At 40.7% G+C, this 20,048-nt stretch overlaps 1 pseudogene; it reads right to left on the bottom strand.

Annotated features, from left to right (window-relative positions):
- Window positions 1–156: 156 nt before the first annotated feature.
- On the bottom strand, window positions 157–18,607 carry LOC102247856 (annotated as a pseudogene).
- Window positions 18,608–20,048: the final 1,441 nt, after the last annotated feature.

Below are 20,048 nucleotides of genomic sequence, written 5' to 3' on the forward strand. Positions count from 1 at the left end.
CAATTCAAAATGATTACACTATCATTACATCTGGGGCTTTCTGCAACTACAAGGTGGTGGTTATGGAAAGCATGGCCCCTGGAATCAATATCTAAAAAGCAGCCACCACCTTCTTTTATATGTTTCCTTTTTGCGTTTTTTCTTCATTTTTCTTAATCAACTCTGCTACTGTTGCTGCTTCTTAGCAAAACAGGTAAAAACAAAGTTGTAATCATTGAACATAACACTCTGGCAATCAAGACATTTAAAACCTCCAATCTTCTGGGGCGAAGAAAGCACTGTGTGACATTTAGAACTCTGGTTTACAAACAAGGTGGTCACACATTTTCCTGGCTTGAAGACTTCCACAACTTTCCTGATTAGGCCCTCATAAGAGGTCTGACTTAAGTTTGTTTCAAAACTAATGTAAGAAAATTCTGGTTCTGGAGTGATGTGAATGGTCCAATAAGTTCCATCTGATTTCATGCCATTCATTGAATATCCACACGGACTGAACATTGTGGCATCAATGACAGAACCTGCTATCAGGTCACGAATTCCACTCTCACGAGTGACATCCTTTGCAGTAACACCATCTTTCATGTAGAACTGGTCCATAACTGCTGGTCAAGCTCACTCATCAGAATTTCCAGGGTTTGATCTGGCTGACTGATTACCTACTCTCTGGGAAATCCAAAGTATACAAGTACCAACAGTCAGAATTCATAGATCCCATACAATATGCTGCTCCATTTGGGAAATCTGCATTAAGAAACTATTTCTTCCTGGAAATTCCGGTGTGGGAACCCTTGGTGAGAAGGCTTCATGAAATTCTTAGGAGAATCAAATAGTTGAACTCATAGAAGCACAGAATAGAATGGTGGTTTCCAGGGACTCGGAGGTGGGGGAAACAGGAAGAGATTATTAAATGGCTACAAAATTTTACTTATAAGATAAATAAGGACTAAGAATATAATATGTAACATGGTGGTGACTGCAGTCACCATATTATATTATTTAATTGAAATTTTCTAAGAGAGTAAAACTTAAGTTTCTCACAAAAATATAAGAAAGGTAAATATGTTTGGTGATGAGCATGTTAATTAACTTAATGATGGGAAAACTTTCACAATGTATACGTATATCAAATCACGCTACTGCACACTTTAATATCTTACAATTTTATCTGTCAAGTACTACCCAGTAGAAATGAAAAAAACAAAGCAAAAAACACTCACATCCAAAACAAAAAACCCAAAAGAAACAAACAAATAAATAAACAAAAATGTGTGTGACAGGATTTGGCCTTCTGGGTGTAATTTACTTACCACTTCTCTAGCCTCCTGAACTAGTTTTACCAGTGACGAGCCTGAGCCCCACGTTTTCCATGAGACCAACCTCAATGCATCTTCCTTTCAGTGTCTGAAGATGCCAAGACTTCCACCTCCTAGTCTCTGTGGTTACCGCTCAGAGTTAGCCTGCCTAGATGCTTCCATCTCTCATTTCAAGGTTTGTTCTTTCTCAATTTCTTGGTCTCATGTCAGAAGCTGAAACTGGAACTGAGGTGGTTTTTGTTTGCTTTCTCCCATTCTCTTCACCACATCATGTCGCTTAGACATGTCAAGCTGAATCAAATCAAAGGAAATTTAAGAGCTCCAATCATGGTTCCAAGCCCATTGTTCATTTTTTTTTTTAGTTCAGCTCAGCATTCTTTCCTCACTTACATCAGACTCTGAAAAACACAGAAATTGAGTCTCATAGGAGTTTCTAAGGTCTGACCCAGACATCAAGTCAGGGGTGCAGGTAGAGAAAAATTCAGGTGAAAAATTCTCTCTTCCCTTCATTCTATTTCAATTAAACAAAACAACAAAATAAACAGGAGATGCACAAGAAACCCCTTACCACATCTGCTTTTAAAATAATGCTTTCTTCTGTGCTTCCCTCTGTCACTTGAGAGATAGAACATTTAAATTAATGGATCATTATCAACCAATACTAATGATCATGGCTGCATGTAGTTAAACTTGGATTATTTAAGATTCTGAGATTCTAATAAAATATTTAGGCTTATATTTCTCTGTCTTGGTTCTCATCTTCTTCTGTGACACCCTGATATTTGGATTCAAGCAGAGGCAAAATGTTATGTTTGCTGGGTGAGACATTCTACGGGAGTGGTTATCACTAGGGAAACTTGCCTTTACAGTCTTTCCTTTAGAAAGCTCTCCAGGTATTATTCTAGGAGACCCTACAGGAAATAAATTTCAATGAAGACATACACACCCACAACATTTAAAAACATAAAGTATAGACATCTGAAAGTCAAAATGATTTGTTGATCATTTTAGCTATTAGATAAAACATGAATGTGAAATTAGCAAATTAAATTAGATTGATACCTCATCTAGTAAGTAACATACTATTAATAGCTTAGGTAGGTACATCAATTATTTTTACATTCCAGATGACTAGTTCTTGTTTATAAGGCAGCCTCTAAGGGAAGGAAATACGGAGCTATTCATTACCAACAGGCAGAGATTCTGTGACTTTTTAAGTACTGAATGAAGTCTAAGAGCCAATTTAACATCTGATCGGGAGCGTTTCTGGTCATAATTAAAGTCACGGAAATGGTGTGCTCTACAAGAAGGACGATAGCCTGCTATAATAATAGAATGAGGCATAGAAATCCCTCCTCTGACTTCCTCCTGGGTGTTTTCTATCAAAACTCCCACCTGCTGCCTCACTTTTTATCACATCATTACTCAGAAAAGTGATTGGAGTGTGACTTGAGGTGAAGCCTTTTGAATTTTCATTAAAAGAAAAAAATTGGTATGAAAAAAGGAAAATCATTATACTGTAATGTCAGTAATACCTCACTCACTTTTTTCTTACTTGAAAAGGATCTGAATAATTTGGGAGAAATGGACAGATTGTGTCATACTGTGATTACAATATTAAATTATATCATGTGGAAACCATAAGGAATTGCCATTTTTGACAGTCAAAAACAGTAGAACACCACCAATTTTATACAGTTCAACTTAATGAGAAGTTATTCTTTGCTTTTTTTTCTTCCCTTCATTCTATTTCAATTAAACAAAACAACAAAATAAACAGGAGATGCACAAGAAACCCCTTACCACATCTGCTTTTAAAATAATGCTTTCTTCTGCGCTTCCCTCTGTCACTTGAGAGATAGAACATTTAAATTAATGGATCATTATCAACCAATACTAATGATCATGGCTGCATGTAGTTAAACTTGGATTATTTAAGATTCTGAGATTCTAATAAAATATTTAGGCTTATATTTCTCTGTCTTGGTTCTCATCTTCTTCTGTGACACCCTGATATTTGGATTCAAGCAGAGGCAAAATGTTATGTTTGCTGGGTGAGACATTCTACGGGAGTGGTTATCACTAGGGAAACTTGCCTTTACAGTCTTTCCTTTAGAAAGCTCTCCAGGTATTATTCTAGGAGACCCTACAGGAAATAAATTTCAATGAAGACATACACACCCACAACATTTAAAAACATAAAGTATAGACATCTGAAAGTCAAAATGATTTGTTGATCATTTTAGCTATTAGATAAAACATGAATGTGAAATTAGCAAATTAAATTAGATTGATACCTCATCTAGTAAGTAACATACTATTAATAGCTTAGGTAGGTACATCAATTATTTTTACATTCCAGATGACTAGTTCTTGTTTATAAGGCAGCCTCTAAGGGAAGGAAATACAGAGCTATCCATTACCAACAGGCAGAGATTCTGTGACTTTTTAAGTACTGAATGAAGTCTAAGAGCCAATTTAACATCTGATCGGGAGCGTTTCTGGTCATAATTAAAGTCACAGAAATGGTGTGCTCTACAAGAAGGACGATAGCCTGCTATAATAATAGAATGAGGCATAGAAATCCCTCCTCTGACTTCCTCCTGGGTGTTTTCTATCAAAACTCCCACCTGCTGCCTCACTTTTTATCACATCATTACTCAGAAAAGTGATTGGAGTGTGACTTGAGGTGAAGCCTTTTGAATTTTCATTAAAAGAAAAAAATTGGTATGAAAAAAGGAAAATCATTATACTGTAATGTCAGTATACCTCACTCCCCTTTTTTCTTACTTGAAAGGATCTGAATAATTTGGGAGAAATGGACAGATTGTGTCATACTGTGATTACAATATTAAATTATATCATGTTGAAACCATAAGGAATTGCCATTTTTGACAGTCAAAAACAGTAGAACACCACCAATTTTATATAGTTCAACTTAATGAGAAGTTATTCTTTGCTTTTTTTAATGTGTCAGACATTCTGCTATGCAAAATCCATATTTTCTACTAATTCTCATAATAATCATATGAGTAGTGGCAGTAGATCTCCATCAGTTCCCCCCCACACCCACCTTTTCCAAAGGCACCTCAAATAGACCTTGTGAGGCAAATGAAATAGGGGGGAATGCCGCTCAACCAGAAGCCATCAGTCGAACCATGAGCTGGGCCTAAGCCATTAGTCAAACATCCCCCAAGAGCTCCCAGACTGGGAGAGGGTACAGGCTGGGTTGAGGACCCCCCCCACCCCTAGTGCAGGAATTTTGGGCCTCTAGTATGCACATAAATACTTTTTATTTTTTAGCCAATAAATTTATTTTATTTTTAAATTAAATTTATTGGGGTGACATATCAATACCGTGTTATTGCCCCCCACACCCCTCCAGCTGCATTTCCAACCACAATGCCTCTCCTAAGCTCTCCTTTGTAGAAACTTTTGGAATCATACTACTTAAAATAAAGGCACTGTTATCATAATACATACTAATGGAAGCTCAGGATTTTGAGGAAAGAAGAAAGTTGGCATAACTGAGGCAGGATTTGGACCTAGGTTATTTTGACTTAAAATGCTGAGCTCCTTCACTGAAGTCATAGTATTTCTATGTTTTACATCTCAGTTGCCTGACATAAATTTAAAGCATTATGAAGGTGACCTAACCTATCTGGGACAAATTGCTTAAATTTACCTTGTTCATGTAGTCAGTTGGATGGATAGACATGGTGGTTCTGTCCTTGTCATCATGTGATGTCAAAGACAGAAGGGACCTCAAGAACTACCTGAAATAAGAGGTTCTCAAACGTTAGTACGTCTCTGACATTGAGGGAATTTGCTACAAGTGAGGTATTCTGGATCCCTTTCCCAGAGATTATAAACCAAGTGTTGAATGGATACAGAAAGGCTCACTCTTCAATAAACACTTCAGGTGTGGCAGGCGAGAAATTCATGAAAAACACTTGGAAAACATTAACCTATTTGAATTGCCTTATTTTATAGATGAAGAAAGGGAAGCCACTCCAGAGATGTGAAGCTACTGCGCTTTCTTCTCTGCCAGTAGCATTGATGCCAAGACTAGAATCCGAGTATTTGGTTTCCCAAGCAAGTCAATGATTCCTGTTTCTTGATGTCCACTTTCGTTATCAATTGCTGGTTTGTTAGTCTATTTAATGGGCATCTATTGTTTAGCCACAGATCCCAGAAATACACATAAACAGAAGCATTACTATAGATTAAATAAATAACATATCACACACATGCAGTATTTACCAATGCTATATAATAAAAGGCTAATATGCAAATCAACCAAATGGCAGAATGACTGGTCACTATGATGTGCACTGACCACCAGGGGGCAGATGCTCAATGCCGGAGCTGCCTCCTGGTGGTCAGTGCGCTCCCAGGGGGGAATGCCGCTCAACCAGAAGCCATCAGTCGAACCATGAGCTGGGCCTAAGCCATTAGTCAAACATCCCCCAAGAGCTCCCAGACTGGGAGAGGGTACAGGCTGGGTTGAGGACCCCCCCCACCCCTAGTGCAGGAATTTTGGGCCTCTAGTATGCACATAAATACTTTTTATTTTTTAGCCAATAAATTTATTTTATTTTTAAATTAAATTTATTGGGGTGACATTGGTTAATAAAATTATATAGACTTCAGGTGAACAATTCTATCATACATCATCTGTATATTCTATTGTGTGTTCACTACCCTAATGCAAGTCTCTTTCATCTCCATTTATGCTCCCTTAACATTCTTCTACCTCCTACTACCCCATTTCCCTCTGGTAATCACCATACTCTTGTCTGTATCTATGAGTATCTTTTTTGCTTAATTCCTTCACCTTTTCACCCAGCCCTCCAACCCGCCTCCCCTCTGACAGCTGTCAGTCTGTTTTTTGTCTATCGTCATCGTATTTCTGTTTTACATCTCAGTTGCCTGACATAAATCTAAAGCATTATAAAGGTGACCTAACTTATCTGGGACAAATTGCTTGAATTTACCTTGTTCATGTAGTCAGTTGGATGGATAGACTATGAATCTGTTTTTATTTTGTTTGCTAGTTTACTTTGTTCATTAGATTCTACATATGAGTAAAATCATATGAAACATTAACCTATTTGAATTGCCTTATTTTATAGATGAAGAAAGGGAAGCCACTCCAGAGATGTGAAGCTACTGCAAGACTGGTTTATGTCACATAGCATAATATTCTCCAGGTCCATCCATGTGGTCACAAAGGGTAAGATTTCCTTCTTCTTCTTCTTGGACCTCAGGAACTACCTGAAACAAGTGGTTCTCAAACGTTAGTATGTCTCTGACACTGAGGGAATTTGCTACAAGTGAGGCATTCTGGATCCCTTTCCCAGAGATTATAGACCAAGTGCTGAATGGATCCAGAAAGGCTCACTCTTCAATAAACACTTCCGGTGTGGCAGGCGAGAAATTCATGAAAAACACTTGGAAAACATTAACCTATTTGAATTGCCTTATTTTATAGATGAAGAAAGGGAAGCCACTCCAGAGATGTGAAGCTACTGCACTTTCTTCTCTGCCAGTAGCATTGATGCCAAGATTAGAATCTGAGTATTTGGTCTCCCAAGCAAGTCAATGATTCCTGTTTCTTGATGTCTAATTTCATTATCAATCTTTGGTTTGTTAATCTATTTGATGGGCATCTATTGTTTAGCCACAGATCCCAGAAATACACATAAACAGAAGCATTACTATAGATTAAATAAATAACATATCACACACATGCAGTATTTACCAATGCTATATAATAAAAGGCTAATATGCAAATCAACCAAATGGCAGAATGACTGGTCACTATGATGTGCACTGACCACCAGGGGGCAGATGCTCAATGCCGGAGCTGCCTCCTGGTGGTCAGTGCGCTCCCAGGGGGGAATGCCGCTCAACCAGAAGCCATCAGTCGAACCATGAGCTGGGCCTAAGCCATTAGTCAAACATCCCCCAAGAGCTCCCAGACTGGGAGAGGGTACAGGCTGGGTTGAGGACCCCCCCCACCCCTAGTGCAGGAATTTTGGGCCTCTAGTATGCACATAAATACTTTTTATTTTTTAGCCAATAAATTTATTTTATTTTTAAATTAAATTTATTGGGGTGACATTGGTTAATAAAATTATATAGACTTCAGGTGAACAATTCTATCATACATCATCTGTATATTCTATTGTGTGTTCACTACCCTAATGCAAGTCTCTTTCATCTCCATTTATGCTCCCTTAACATTCTTCTACCTCCTACTACCCCATTTCCCTCTGGTAATCACCATACTCTTGTCTGTATCTATGAGTATCTTTTTTGCTTAATTCCTTCACCTTTTCACCCAGCCCTCCAACCCGCCTCCCCTCTGACAGCTGTCAGTCTGTTTTTTGTCTATATGAATCTGTTTTTATTTTGTTTGCTAGTTTACTTTGTTCATTAGATTCTACATATGAGTAAAATCATATGGTACTTGTCTTTCTCAGACTGGTTTATGTCACATAGCATAATATTCTCCAGGTCCATCCATGTGGTCACAAAGGGTAAGATTTCCTTCTTCTTCTTCTTCTTCTTCTTTTTTTTAGTCAAGTAATATTCCTTTGTGTAAATGTACCACAGCCTTTTTTATACTATATGTCTACTAATAGACACTTGGGCTGCTTCCAAATCTTGGCTATTGTAAATAATACTGCAATGAACATCACATAAACAGAAGCATTACTATAGATTAAATAAATAACATATCACACACATGCAGTATTTACCAATGCTATATAATAAAAGGCTAATATGCAAATCAACCAAATGGCAGAATGACTGGTCACTATGATGTGCACTGACCACCAGGGGGCAGATGCTCAATGCCGGAGCTGCCTCCTGGTGGTCAGTGCGCTCCCAGGGGGGAATGCCGCTCAACCAGAAGCCATCAGTCGAACCATGAGCTGGGCCTAAGCCATTAGTCAAACATCCCCCAAGAGCTCCCAGACTGTGGATAATTAATGATGTTGCACATCTTTTCATCTGTCTATGGGCTATCTGTATGTGGAGAAGTGTCTATTCAGGTCCTTTGCCCATTTTTAAATTGGATTGTTTGCTTTTTTGGTGTATAAGTTCTTTATAATTTTTGGACATAAACCCCTTATCAGATGTACCATTGGGTCATCTTTTCATTTTGTTAATGGTTTCCTTTGCTGTCCAAATACTTTTTAGTTTGATGTAATCCCATTTACTTATTTTTTCTTATTTCCATTGCCTGAAGAGATATATCAGAAAAATATTGCTATGAGAAATGTCTGAGGTTTTACTACCTATGTTTTCTTATAGGATTTTTATGGTTTTGATTCTAACATTTAAGTCTTTAATCCATTTTGAATTTATTCTTGTGTATGGTATAAGAAGGTGGTTTAGTTTCATTTTTTTGCTTGTATCTGTGCAATTTCCCCAACACCATTTATTGAATAGATTATCTTTGCCCCATTGTATGTTCTTGCTTCCTTTGTCAAATATTAATACATTCATTAAAAACACTACTTAATTCAGAGTAGTGTTTTTATTACATATTTTCTCCATCACCAGTCTGCAAAGTTTCTTTTAAGTGTTAAGTATAGGTCATAACTGAGCAGTGCGGAAGCCCTTTTACTAGCTCTGGCTGCTGCTGCATTCCTTATAGTGGGTCAAAAGTAGATAGTGTAATTAGGCCTTCACCTCCTAGCTTCATTAGACCAGCTGGGGACATCAGAAAGGTCAAAGCCTAAAAACAATCAAACTGAAGACCGGGTGACTCTTCTAATTATATTTTCAAAAAGAACATTTTTCAGGCTAGCCAGAGTTGGAATCCCCAACTTTAGCTATCTAGAAGTATTAATATGTACTTCATGTGGTTTGTAAAAATAGGCCTACAATAAGCCCAATCCTTGGACTCTTATTTAAATTGGATTGTTTGCTTTTTTGGTGTATAAGTTCTTTATAATTTTTGGACATAAACCCCTTATCAGATGTACCATTGGGTCATCTTTTCATTTTGTTAATGGTTTCCTTTGCTGTCCAAATACTTTTTAGTTTGATGTAATCCCATTTACTTATTTTTTCTTATTTCCATTGCCTGAAGAGATATATCAGAAAAATATTGCTATGAAAAATGTCTGAGGTTTTACTACCTATGTTTTCTTATAGGATTTTTATGGTTTTGATTCTAACATTTAAGTCTTTAATCCATTTTGAATTTATTCTTGTGTATGGTATAAGAAGGTGGTCTAGTTTCATTTTTTGCATGTATCTGTGCAAGCAATTTCCCCAACACCATTTATTGAATAGATTATCTTTGCCCCATTGTATGTTCTTGCTTCCTTTGTCAAATATTAATACATTCATTAAAAACACTACTTAATTCAGAGTAGTGTTTTTATTACATATTTTCTCCATCACCAGTCTGCAAAGTTTCTTTTAAGTGTTAAGTATAGGTCATAACTGAGCAGTGCGGAAGCCCTTTTACTAGCTCTGGCTGCTGCTGCATTCCTTATAGTGGGTCAAAGGTAGATAGTGTAATTAGGCCTTCACCTCCTAGCTTCATTAGACCAGCTGGGGACATCAGAAAGGTCAAAGCCTAAAAACAATCAAACTGAAGACCGGGTGACTCTTCTAATTATATTTTCAAAAAGAACATTTTTCAGGCTAGCCAGAGTTGGAATCCCCAACTTTAGCTATCTAGAAGTATTAATATGTACTTCATGTGGTTTGTAAAAATAGGCCTACAATAAGCCCGTCCTTGGACTTCTTAAGAGATGATATTTATTTTAAAAAGATCTTAGATTCATTCAATCAAATTCATACTGGGGTGGTTTTGTAGCAATTCTTTGATGTAGTAAAAGGACATACTGAACAAAAATCTTCAGTTGAGGTATGTTGAAAGAGGGATATGGGCATTGGACAGGAGAGTGTAAAAAATTCCCTCCCTTCACACCCATACCAATTCCATGTGAGTGAAAAGTGTGATCTCTTTGCACTTGGTGAAATGTTTACATCATGTGGGATGCAGTACCTGCATCTACACTGGAGACCTGGGGAGCCTGTTCCTCCATCTGGGAGCATGTTGTGTTGTCTTCTGTCAATGTAACGGTCTCCCTCACTTTTCACATGCTAGTTCATAAATAATATTTGCATCCTGTTGTTTTATTTCCATCAGTCCTGTCCACAATCCTGTTGACCCATATTCTGCAGGTAATTTCAGGCAGAATACAGTAAAAGGGAGGGAGTAGCAAGAAAAATTAATAGTAATAATGATGGGCATTTGGACATGTCACTTCTGCCCATTTTTGCAAGTCTCTGTAAGTCCAAAGAAAGTTCTTAAGATGCATACTAGTGGCCTGCAGAATTCTCTTCTGAAGTAATTTTTTCATCCTCCAAATGTATTTAATTTCTATTCCTCGTCCTCCATTTTCTTGATGTCCACTTTACTTATCAATATTTAGTTTGCTAGTCAATTTAATGGGCATGTATTGTTTAGGCTTCTAAGCCTATCTGGAAGGCCCTCCCCCTTTAATTTGACCCAAATCAGTTAGGTAATGAGTTAGGTCACTTTTATAATGTCTTATATCAGGCAATTGAGTCATAAAACACAAAGGTACTATGACTTTTGTGTTTTATGACTCATCAGTGAAGGAGCTCAGCACTTTGAGCCAAGAAAACCCAGGTTCAAATCCTGTCTCAGTTATGTTTCAACTCTCTTCCTTCTCCAAATCTCTGAGGTTCCATTTTCCCATCTGTCAAATCTTGAAGAACTATACTCACCTCCCTACCACCCCTCCTTGAAGACCCTCCTTGTTCTTACTGCTGCTTCCCTTCCCTGTGTCCTTGGTCAATGGTGCTGAGTGACCCACCAAGGGAGGGTCCTGATATCTTCTAATTCCCTTTCAACCAAGACTTTAACACAGCATGAAGAGTTTTGAAGTGCCAGTTACAACCAAAAAGAAACATTACAGGTACACCTGAAATTGACTTTGATAAGGTTTCACACAACAATCTGCCTTTTTCAATCCCTAAATGTTATATTTCTAGGCTACATAAAAATAAAAAGCTTCTGCACAGCAAAATAAAGCATCAACAAAACAAAAAGAGAGCCCACTGTATGGGAGAACATATTTGCCAATGATATATCTGATAAAGGGTTAATACCCAAAATATATAAGGAACTCATTCAACTTAAAAAAGGAAGATAAACAATCTAATTAAGAAATGGGCAAAGGACCTGAATAGAACTTAAAAAAGGAAGATAAACAATCTAATTTAAAAATGGGCAAAGGACCTGAATAGACACTTCTCCAAAGAGGACATACAGATGGCCAAGATACATATGAAAAAATGCTCAAAGTCACTAATCATCTGAGAGATGCAAATTAAAATGACAGTGAGGTACCATCTCATACCTGTCAGAATGGCTATCATCAACAAATGACAAGTGTTGGTGAGGATGTGGAGAAAAGGGAACCCTAGTACACTGCTGGTGGGAATGTAGACTGGTGCAACCATTATGGAAAACAGTATGGAGTTTCCTCAAAAAATTAAATATGGATCTGCCATTTGACCCAGTGATCCCACTTCTAGCAAATTAGCTATTTCTTAGGAAATGAAGGACTACAGTTTTGTAGGACTTCAGAAATGAAATGACTCTGCTTTCTAGGTGGAAATTTCCTGAAAGCCTGAATTCCTGCTAACATGCTAACTATGTACCACCTTCCAAAACTCTAATCAGAAATATCATGCTACTCACTTAAAAACTCTCTGTGATGCTTAGCATTGGGTTACTTCTGACCATCAGTATGAAAAAATACATTTTTTAAACATGCCAACTGTTTTCTTTTCCTTAACCTTTCTCTTAAGTAACCATTCCCCCCCCCCTCTGATTCTCTGTGTATTTTGGGGGACATTTCCCAAGGCTTTTGATTTTTTCTGCTCCTGACTTCACATTGTCCTTAGATAACTGTCTACCTAAGTCTTAAGATAAAAAAGAAACTTAATTCATATAAAAGTACATTAAGTTCAAATGACTTACTAAGATATCAAGTGATTATTATCAAATTAGATGATATAGACAAACTCAGATCCAATAGACTTGGAGAAATTATAAGGCAAGTGGTTTAAGAAGATTAGTATAACTATTAATGACCATTTTTCTAATATTGAATGACAACATGATTGTTTGATTTTATGGTATGCACCCTAGATAGACCCTTTAAAAGCAAAGCCATGCAATGACAAAGTGAATCAGACAGTTTTCAAGTATGAAAATAAACATTTATGTGGCTGGCAATCTTGAACTGAAGAGCCTATTTCTGAGAGATGGGCAAGAAATTTTGAGGACAAGATTTTTTGAAAAACAAAATTTTGCTAGGGAGGAGAGATGTCAGATCCTCTTGAATTTTTGGACTCAGATATAAATCAACTTATCTAAATATAGGAAACATTGTTTGTAATTGAAAATGCGTTAGGACCTTTTACTTATTCTCATGGGAATGAATTGTTTGGGAGAGATGTGTCTGGACCATATATATTTTTTTTATTTGAAAGGAGCTTGAAGGCTAAATGGCAGAACTGTATCTGCTGTGATTGTTGTGATGCCAACATATTTTTATTTGGTGCAAGCCTGGTGACTCTTAGTCAGGAGGGAAATATGCTTGCTGAATGAGAGACTTTCTGGCTCAAGGAAGAAAGGAACACATGAGAGTTTCAGGCTTTCTCCATATTCGGAATGAATGTAAGAGAATGTCTTTGTTCTTCCTAGGGTTCTGCATTGACTAGATATTCAGGTGCAGCTTACAGAAGACCCTCCAAATATGAATGAACTCTCAGAATGCATGAGATCTTAATTCAGGGTCGCCAGCAGGAAGGGAGAAAAAATAGGTGGGCTTCCAAGCTGGTCACACTGGGTGACTGATTCTGAAGGGGGATTGTTCCTTACAGCCATTTAAGGAGATGCACTTTGATCGAAGCTAATGACACATTTCAGTTCCAAGGATCAATAAGTGCCATTTAATTTCCTCAGAGATGAATTAAAGTTTCCCAGCTGGAAATGAAAGTGAAAAGAATTTGAAGCTTTTCAGGGAGAAAGAATTATATAATTTCAAGACTAGAAGGAAAAGGGGGGGGGCGGGGAGACACATTGATTAGGCAGCCAGCATAGTTCAGGAAGCAAGCTATGTGCTCAAAACCAGTTCTTCTATTTAATTTCACAACCGCCTTACCAGGTCCATGTTATTATCCTCACTTGACTGATGAACTCAAAGATTGGAGTGGCCTTCCCAAGGTTATGTAGCTCGTAGGCGTGTGTGAAGACCCTCCATTCCTTACTATTTCTGTCGAATAGAGAATCAGTCACACTCCCAGGCTTAGGTCAAGTAGTTCGACCAGAACTGATGAGAGCTTTGGTTTCCTCCCCTACTCCCATCCCCCAAATAAACACACTGGGTTTGCATGTTCCAACAGGCCTTGTTTCTGGGTTTAGGGTTGAGTCTTTGGTATCTGTAAGTCCCAAGCACATGGCTTCCCTGTGGCCCACTCCATAGAATAGAGCTTTTAGTAGGCCCCTCCCCTTTGGTTAAGCTGATTAATCTCCTCTAATTCTCTAGTCCCCACCTGTGGATTCCTGAAGGGGCCCTGGCTCCCTGTGTGGCTCTCTCACCTATCCTGCCTCCCAGTTATGTAAGTGTCTTTGTTCTGCTTGTTTCCAGCCACCACAAGTTTCCACTGTAAAGCTCATATTTTGAGTGGTTGACTAAGAACCTCCAACATCTGAATGCCTCCCACTGAAAACCTCTATCATCCAAGTCTGCTAGTCATGAAAACCGCCAGTAAATAATTCCCTTTGGAAAGTAAGGCCATTTGTCCTTGGGCACTCATCTTTTACAAGGAGTCTCATTAGAATATAAGTGGCAAAGGGTATGGGCATGCTGCTTTGCTCATCATTGCACCCCCATCATTTAAACTATGCATGAGTGTCTAACAAATAGAACACTCATGCATAGTTTAAAAATATGAATACATCTTGCTTATTTCTGGAATAATCTTTTCTAATTTGTGCTGGAATTTGAACTGATTCTCTTTAGCTGGAATTTATAAGTTTACTTCCTGCATAATGATAGAAATCCTTTACATTAATGGGCAATGTGTTATTTTAAGAAAACTATCCTATCTAATAAAAGAGAAACATGGTAATTAGCATACGGCCGCTACCCTTCCCATTGGCTAATCAGGGCAATATGAAAATTAACTGCCAGCCAAGATGGCGGCCGGCAGCCAGGCAGCTGGAAGCGAACATGAGGCTTGCTTGCTTCAGTGAAGGAGGACTCCAACGTCCCCCGCCTGCCTTGCCGGCCTCTGAGCTGGCAGTTTGAAACATTGTAACAAATATAGAAGCTAAACAAAACCCTAGAAACCAGCTTTCAGCCGGCCAGGATCTCAGAGCTGGAGATGATACAGTGTTTCGATTATAGAACCGAAACAAACCAGATACCTGCTTTCAGCAGCAGAGGCCTTGGCCCAGAATTAAAAAAAAAGAAAAAAAGGAGCGGTTGGGAGCTTCAGTCACCCACCAGCCTGAAAACAGCCCTCAGCCCCTCACCCAGACTGGCCAGGCACCCCAGTGGGGACCCCCACCCTGATCCAGGACACCCTTCAGGGCAAACCAGCCAGCCCCTACCCATGCACCAGGCCTCTATTCTACATAGTAAAAGGGTAATATGCCTCCCAGCACCGGGATCAGAGGAGCCGCGAGGCCTCCCGGCACCGGGATCAGCGTGACAGGGGGCAGCGCCCAAACCCCCTGTTGCTCTGCAGCTCTGTATGTGACAGGGGGCGAGGCCACAACCTCCCTATCCGCCCTGCTCTGTTCGTGACAGGGGAAGGCGCCCCAACCCCCTGATCAGCCCTGCTCTGTGCCTGATAGGGGGGAGCTCCCCAACCCCCTGATGGGCCTTGCTCTGTGTGTGACAGGGGGCGGTGCCCCAACTCCCCTATCGGCCCTACTCTGTGCGTGACAGGGGGGAGCTCCCCAACCCCCTGATGGGCCTTGCTCTGTGTGTGACAGGGGGCGGTGCCCCAACTCCCCTATCGGCCCTACTCTGTGCGTGACAGGGGGGAGCTCCCCAACCCCCTGATGGGCCTTGCTCTGTGTGTGACAGGGGGTGGCACCGCAACCGTCCCATCGACCCTGCCTTGAGTGTGACGGGGGCAGTGCCCCAACCCCCCAATCGGCCCTACCCTGAGCGTGACTGAGGGTGGCATCGCAACCTCCCAATCTGCCCTGCTCTGTGCATGACAGGGGGCGGCGCCCCAACTCCCCAATCGGCCCTGCTCTGAGCCTGACCAGGGGCTGCACCTAGGGATTGGGCCTGCCCTCTGCCACCCGGAAGCAGGTTTAAGCCAGCAGGTCGTTATCTCCTGAGGGGTCCCAGACTGGGAGAGGGCACAGGCCGGGCTGAGGGACCCCCTCCCCCCCGAGTGCACAAATTTTTGCGCACCGGGCCTCTAGTAGAAAATAAGTGTATGAGTGGTCTTGGTCAGGTCCAAGATAGACATTAAACACAAAACAAAACACTAAGCTTACAACAACAGACAAATATCCTGGAACCAGTGGAAACAAGGACTGCAAAACATCTAAAAGAGATGCAGACACCAGGAGCTTTAGGTTTATTTGCCCATGTGAAGAATTTCCCAGAAGAGCAAACCCCATCATAAATGATTTTATTACTATAGGCAATATATCTTGAGCTGTAGCTCTCAGCAGTGGAACTACCATTTCTGCATGAATGAATATACTTTAAAAATGTTTATGTTTTTTTCCTTTGAAGCTGTAGCATTTAGTGTGGATGCCAATTATTTATTACTCTTCTATTGTCCTCTGGTATCTCTTAAAACATTACAGCATTACATATTTTGTATTATTTCACTTTTTTGCATGACTTAGCTTCCTCAGAGTAAAATTAATTTTTGTAAGGAATGCAGTGGGTTCTACTTCTTTATGGGCCTCATGAAGTCTACAAGGACACTATTGTATTAGGCAGGGCCAAAATGCTGTACCAAATAGACCCTCAGCTATAAAGTGACATGAAGCAATCGACCTTATATCCTATATTTTACTCATTTCACCAAGCTTGGTGTTCCTGTTCATAAGCATGTGAATTCAGGACCAGATTTTTTGTTAGTGTGTAGTTCTTCCCTCCCTAAGACTTTGTTGCCTCCCACCTCAAGCTTGCAGAAGCTGAAGGAGCCTAGAGGAGCTGTATCTCATTCTTAAAATTTGGCTCACAAATACAAAGATCATTTGCAATCAGTGTTGTGGGAGAGATGAGCCATATGCCCACACCAGAGTCAGGGGCATGTAGTAGTCCTTTCCTGGGCAGCCAGCCTCCAGACACAAGTCTGTACTTGAGAGGGCCAACAGGGATTTTGATGGACAGATAGCTGTCTCTGCTAAGCACAATGTGGGGTTTAACAATATTTGTTGAATCATTTATATCAACTTAAAGATTAAATTGCTGTTAGTCCTCCTTGGAACAGCGCTCGTACACCTCTCTTAGAAATTTTAGGAAAAGCTGTAGTGGCGTGCATGAGACAAAGCATTTCTTCAACAATGATTTGAAAGATTGCCGATGTTTATCTAGGGAGATGTGGAGCCATTTAATATTATTAATTGCTAACAAATGAATAAGATTTACAAGAATTATCAAAGCTTAAAGCTCCAGACAATCATTCCTCACACAAGAAAATTTATTATGCCATTATGCTTATTTCTATCAGGGTTCCTATAGTGCAATCACTGCTCGCTATTAAATTTTTATTGCACATTTAATTTATCTTTCTCTCTAGTGGGGAAATGTATTAGAAAATTCATTTACACTAGTATCACCTCCCCTTTTATTTTACTCACTTTTTCTCCCCCCCAAAATAGAGAAGAATATATTTGTATCTGGGTATTAATTATACAGGAGCCGAGAGGAGAACAATGCTTGCTGCTGTCTGAAAGGAATTATTCAGCCAAAATTAGCTTTATGGGGAACGAAGTGGGCTTCCATTAAAAACATCCATTTTCGGTGGTTTATAAAGAATTCTGGAAAAAAATCCATTTACAAGTTAAAGCTTGCTTTTCATCGATGAAAATAGAAAGTAATTTTGGTTTTCAATATTAAGGGCAGACAGCTTGTTAAAGGTTGAGGTTTGGGGGCTGTTTAGTTTATAAAGTGCTGAATTGAAAATGGACTTTTCTGTTTCTGAAGGTATACCTTTTATGTGCAAAGCTTAACACTCTCTTTCCCTACTTCTCTGTCTGCCCCAAGAGTTACATATAGTCGGATTAAGAGGAAAACAATAATACAGGACACAGAAAATACCTTTTACATCACTAATGCTTCTTTTTCAATAGGGCCAGATTCAGTGGAAAGATCCTCAGCTTTGGTGCAGTGGAATCCTCTTAACTTCGGGAAAGATTTCTAGCTCTTGGGCCTAATTCACTAAGACAGAGTCGGCTTGTATTATTGATTAATCTGAAGCTTTTGTTCCTCACAGGATTTGATAACTCAGCTATTTTTCTCACATGGAAAAACTACCTAAGTTTTGTTTGTATTTTGGGTAAGAGGCCGAACATGACAATATCAGTGATTTCATTTCTAATGCCCAAATGAGGTTATAACTTTCCCCCTCTGACTTAGCAAAGCCCTGCAGCCTGCAGAACTCAGGAGGGGAGTGTGCAGCTGTCCTACCCCTCCCAGAAGAATCTCTGAACCTCCCAAAGACAGCTGCCATGACTGCAATATGCCTTCGTTCCCACTCCACTGAGAGCACGCTCTCTGGCCATGTCCTCTACATATTTGCCTGGAGGGCAGTGTAATTAGTGCTCTAGAAGCCCTAGGAGAACTTGTATGCATATATGCATAACCAGGGACACAGACAACAGTGTGGTGAAGGCCTGGAGTGGAGGGCGGGGCAAGCTAGAAGGAGTCAATGGGGAAAAAAAGGGGACAATTATAATACTTTCAACAATAAAGATTTTAAAAAAAAGAAGCCATAGGATTTATATCTGACATTTACAGGGTTTTGATACTGTTCAGTGGCTGGGGCGTAGTTTCTGAATAATTTTTTCATCTTTCCCTTATTACCTGAAGGTAACAGCCAGTCCAGGAAGACTGAGCACCCCGCCGGAAGTGAACTGTCTTCCCCATTGGTGTTCTGAGGGCGCTGTCTGGAAGCTCATGCATGGTAGTCAGCGCAGCAGCACACCATCCAGGGGCCTCCGCCTTGGTCATGGCGTGCTCTGGGAGCCCTGCTCCGGGAAGTCTTGTAGCCTCAGACACATCTGGAGTGAACTCTTCCTTTGGTACTGATCACTGTTGAGTAGAAGGCCAGGGCTTGGGCATCACGGCAGGAAGGGGCTGCACCTTTCTCCCAGTACCAACCAGCACACGGTGCTTAGTAGGAGCTTAGTAATTGTCTCTGTGTTAGCACTTTGATCGGTGTGTTCTAAGAGTTGGGATATTCATCTGATCACTCTGTCCTTAGCTTTCCCCTCCAAGATCCCTTCAGATACACACACACACACACACACACACACACCTCAAACTGCTCTTAACAGGGTTCACTGGTTGTAATTGAATCCTACTCAAAATACGTAGCCCCCCACCCCACCACCATGCTTATCCATAGGGAATACATTCCAAGACTTTCAGTGGATGCCTGAAACTGCAGATAGAACCAAAACCTAAATATACAATGTATTTTTTATACATATGCATTCATGACAAAGTTTAACTTGTAAATTAGGCACAGTAAGAGATTAACAATCTATAATAATAAAAGCATAATATGCTAATTAGACCGGACGTCCTTCCAGATGAAGCCGGGGCTGTGAGGGAACCCCGGGTCCCGGGTGCCGGAGGGAAGCTGGTGCCGGCAGCTGGGGGAAGGAAGGCCTACTCTTGCACTAATTTCATGCATGGGGCCTCTAGTAACTAATAACAAAATAGAGCAATTATAATAATACTAGAGGCCCTGTGCACCGATTCATGCACTGGTGGGGTCCCTCGGCCTGGCCTGTGGGGATAGTGGACCTCCGTACCATGTAGCCTGGCCTTGCCTGCCAGCTTGTCAGGCTCTAGCTCGCTGTCCACATGGATCCCACACAGCACCAAGTAGTGCGGGAAGTGGCAGGTGGCCGGGAGGAGCCCAAGCTTGGGCTGGGAGCCACGCCGCTCCCGCTCATCCTGGCCCCACTGATCCTGCTGCTGCTGCCACTTGAGCAGGGGGAGTGTCCGTGGGAGAGGCTCACACCTCCACAGCTGCCCTCGCCAGCTGTGAGCTGGGTGTCTGGCGCCTGTCTGTCAGCTGAGTGGCGCTCCCACTGTAGGAGCGCACTGACCACCAGGGAGCAGCTCCTGCATTGAGTGTCTGCCCCCTGGTGGTCAGTGTGCATCATAGCTACCAGCCAGGTGTCACTGGTCATCCAGTCGCTTAGGCTTTTATATATAGAGAGTCCCAGCATGGGGGGGGGGTGTCCATCAGCCCAGCCTGCACCCTCTCCAATCTGGGACCCTTTGGCAGTCAGACATCCCTCTCGCAATCCAGGACCGCTGGCTCCTAACTGCTCACCTGCCTGCCTGCCTGATCGCCCCTAATAACTCTGCCTGCTGGCCTGCTCGCCCCCAACTCCCCCCCTTGCCAGCCTGATCACCCCAACTGCCCCCCTGACAG

This window comes from Myotis brandtii, unplaced genomic scaffold (genome assembly GCF_000412655.1).
Source record: "Myotis brandtii unplaced genomic scaffold, ASM41265v1 scaffold431, whole genome shotgun sequence".
NCBI lineage: Eukaryota > Metazoa > Chordata > Mammalia > Chiroptera > Vespertilionidae > Myotis > Myotis brandtii.